We start from the raw sequence: 4,232 nt of genomic DNA, 5'->3' as shown, positions 1-4,232 counted from the left end.
CTCGCCCGCCGCCGCCGCCGCTCTCCTCCGCGGCCGCCGCCCGGCTGTCAAGCCGCCTCCGCGCGACCCTCTCCCGCGCCCTCGCGTTGTGTGTCTCCTTGCCAGCCCCGCGCGGAGCGGCGGCGGCGGCGCCTCCTCCCGGGGAGGGGTCGGGGCGGGGCGCGCTCAGCCCCGCGAGGGAGCGGGCGAGGGTGCCCGCACGGCCTCTCCGACGGCAGATGTGGCTGCGCCGGCCTGGCAGGCGCGCAGAGCAACGCGCGGCGCCGGTGGGAGGGACGGCGGCCGGGCGAGGGGCGGCCGCGGAAGGGCGAGGCGTGCCCGCCGGATCGGGGCCTGCCGTTCCGTCCTCCCCGCCGCCCCTCGCCCGCAGCGGCCGCCGTTCGGCCCGGCAGCGCCGAGCGCACGACCCTCTTCGCCAATCAGCGGGAGGGGAGCGGCCGCTCTCACACCCCCGGCGGGCGCGGAGGGGCTTCTTGGAAGCCCGGCTGCGGAGTGGCAAGGGACGACAGGTAACCCCCGGAAAATTAACTTTCTTTGCCAGGGCGGATCGGCCTTGGTGTCCTCAAGGAAAGGCTTCCTCTGAACATGTGCAGAGTGCCCTTTGCCACACCATACGGGAGAGAGAGAACAGTGCTCCATCCCTTGTTGGGCCAGAAGGACACTCTGAAAATGTATAGGAAAGACTTTTTCTGAACATGTGCAGGGTGCCCATTCCCACTTCATACCCAGGGTTGTTTCAGAGCTGTGCCCAAAATGCATCAGGGCTACCACTGTAACTGCCTGGCCACCTAACTGGAGGGGTTGTTTTGGGCCTACCCCAATCATGGGCCCCCAGACCTGTGCCTTGCAGCCCAGAGCTGAGGGCAGGGCAGGTGGTCATTCAGTTTCGAAGTTGTGGCTGGAGAGGGAGACCAAGGAAAGAGCCGGCAGTGTGGGAGAAAGACAACAAAAAGGAAAGACAAGCAATAGGCTTTTTCAAGACTGGGGCCCAACTCCACAGGACACAAGTCTGCATAGAATCTGCATATACTAATTTGGAAACAATTTCTATGATTCGTTTTGGTTGCGCAAGAGGCGAAGCCTGCCCATTAATTCCTCACTGAAACTTTCTCAAATGAACCACTTTGCAATACATGCAACACACGAACATCACAATATGCATACAATACCCATAACCAACAGCAGGACTCCGATTATCCCAAAACAATGGGATTTTTTTTAAAAGCATAACTTCCATGCAGGGAGAGATTTTGGGGTGGGGTGCTATAGCTTGTCAGAATAAATTAACTTTTCCCATCCCTTTGAAGATCCCCTTTAAAAATCATTCCTCCCCTACTGGTATGGCAATTCAATGGTGGGGGAGGGGGTTTCTTAAGGTGGATGTTGTAGGATTAGCCTGTATTCCTGTTCCAGGGGAGCCCAAGAGATTTTGCTGATGAAGATGAGAACGAACAAGAAGGCACTGTCTTCCCATTCTGGGCCCAGAAGCTGACTGGCCCTGCACCTGAATCTCAGTTCCGTGCTGGTACTGGAACTATCTTCTGTCCCAGATATGGTAACCAGCAGTTGCTGCTAGGGGCACCCACTGGACTTGGCCCAGTGGCAGGATCACTTTGTCCCTTCTCATTTCCATGATGGGTGTGCGTTCCATTCAGACAATCCGTGTCCAGGCAGAGCAGCTTGGAGATGTTTCTCCATTCAATCAAGGGTTTTCCAAATATTCCCCAAGCAAAGCAGGGGTTGACCAAAGCTTCATGGGAGATTTGGGGAGACATCAAAGCAGGGATAAGAAAACAAAATGCAAAAGCAGCCATGCTGGACATTAAAAAAAAATCCAAATTCCATTGAACAAGTCAAAGACGCTGACTTTCCAGGTCTGTTCATTGGGCAACCTATTAACAAATGAAGCAAGCAGTTGGCATCCAGGGCCAAAAAGACGGTTGCATCCAGGATGGTGGAATCTTGAGAAGAATTAACGGATGGCCTTTCCATTTTCATAATTTTTCCAAATGTCCAGCTACTGTGGAATCATAACCCATGCCAGAGACCTCTTTAGACATCTGCAATCCCTCTTCCTCTTCTGCATCACTGAAAGGGTGTGATGTTATGGATGTTTAGACAGAACTAAGTCCTGCATCCATCATACCCCAGTCATCCAGACTTTATCCTCTCAGAAGGGGTTATTAGGCATTAAAGAAATGAAGCAGTGGTAGCAATAATAATGCTAATAATACATTGTGTGAAAACTGCATCCAGTTCTGTTGAGGCATTAAAAGGTTATGGCTGTCTGTTGATTTCCCAATGATAGTCAATAGGAAGTTACAGAGTTTGAATCTGGATCCAAGCCAAACCGGGCAGCCTTTCAAGTGATCGAAGCTGAATCAGGATACTCTGCATCAACAGATGGGAAGCACCAAACCAAATTTTACTTTCCGTCCTCTGTCACTGGCATACCAAGTGGGCTGCTGGAGGATGGATGGAAAGATCCACAAGTGCTTCGTCTGTTCCCGCATCTGTGTGGAATTCCATGCTCTCACTCCACAGAAATTCAGGTCACCCATAGAATTTCAGGTCACCTTAGGGGACCAAATGGTTTGTTTAACATAAGGCCAGCTATGTGTGCTCACCAGGCAATGCCAAACGACTGAGTGGTGCATTTGAGAATGGGATTGGGCTGCTTCAGTACAATCCTATACACATTTTCTTGTAAATAAACCTCATCGAAGTATTTGGGGCCTAACTGTGAGTAACTGCAGACACAGGCAAGCCATAGAAGAGTGATGCCGGTGATGCTAATCAGGGCTTGGCCTGCTTCTGTGCTTTTAAGCACAGTTTTATCTACAAAAATCAATAGGGGAAACTTCATTGCATAGAGATAAGCATTATTACTTAATAAGCAGGCTTCAGTGAGACGCAGGTCTGGAGTGTTGCTCGGCATGTGAAAGTTTCAGGCTCTGGCTGATAGAAAACAAATTTGCATAGGATACTTTATATTTATTATATAGAGATAATTATGAGGATGTAATAAAAATTCAAGGAGACAAAGCCCATTCATGGTTCACCTGTAGTTAAATAAATTCTCTAGTTAATGTGCACTCCAATCAGCCAATGTCCCAAGCCAATGGGGAAAAGTTTTGGTTTCCTCCCTAAAGTTCAGGGTCAAGATCGGATGGGAGCTGTTACAGCTGACTGAGGAGAGGGTTAACCCTTCCCTCTCCACAGCAATTAACCTGAGCAGGGCAGATGAGGGAAGGATTCCATTTTGCAGCAACAAACAGTTAGAGCTCTAGAGAACAGATCCAGGGCCATGGTAATAAATTTGAGGCAGGGGTACTGGATGTGATCCTAAGCTGAGTCTCTTTCTAAGTGTGAGGATTAAAGGCTGTCACTGATGACTACTAAATCAAATTATATAAGAGAATGTACTGGAGTCCTGTGGTATGGTTTGTTGATTTCCAGCTCGTTTGATGTGTGAACCCAGCCATGCTAATAAACCATGGATTGTCAACCCAGAAGGAGAAGCCAGAGTTGGTTATTGGTTGTGACCTCTGCATCATTGAAAGCATGAGTTGTTACCTGGGAACCCAGCACTCTGGGTTGTTCATGGGCTATTCTGCATCCTGGCTACAGAGGCCACAGGCAAAAACGGAAAAAAGATAAACTAAAAGTCACTCTCTGTATACTGCAACTGTGCAAAGGCATCTGAGATAGATTTTTTTTTTGGGGGGGGGACTCTAAACAGCTTTATTTTGAAATGAATACCCTTGTGGGAAATAATAAGAACTTTCTGAGCAACGATTGCAGAAAATAGCAGGCACACCGTGACTGAAACTATGGATGCAGAATGTACAACACATGCAGGGTCAAATACAGTACTTTGGTCACCCTCTTGCAAGGAAGAAAAGTGCGGTGGGGGAGGTCAACAAAACTGTTCCAGGTGTCAAAGCACCTTCCTTATGAAGACAGACTACATGATTTGGGGGTGGGGGGTTAGAAATAGACATCTAAGAGGTGGAGTGACATGACAGAGGTTTATGGAAGTATGTGCAGTGGGGGAGACAGTGGGCAGAGAGCAGTTTTTTCGCCTCCTGGCCCCTCTTGTATTTGAACTCAGGGCAGCTCGTAAAATGGCCTGGCAGTGGATTGCAGACCAGAAAATCTGCACGCTGCAGCCCTCAGCATCATTTCACTCAGCCCTCCACCTGCCTTCCAAAGCCTTCTGTGAGTAACCA

This window comes from Varanus komodoensis, unplaced genomic scaffold (genome assembly GCF_004798865.1).
Source record: "Varanus komodoensis strain SLA01 unplaced genomic scaffold, ASM479886v1 scaffold56, whole genome shotgun sequence".
Classification (NCBI taxonomy): Eukaryota; Metazoa; Chordata; class Lepidosauria; order Squamata; family Varanidae; genus Varanus; species Varanus komodoensis.
Note: the sequence above shows the minus strand (reverse complement) of the source record.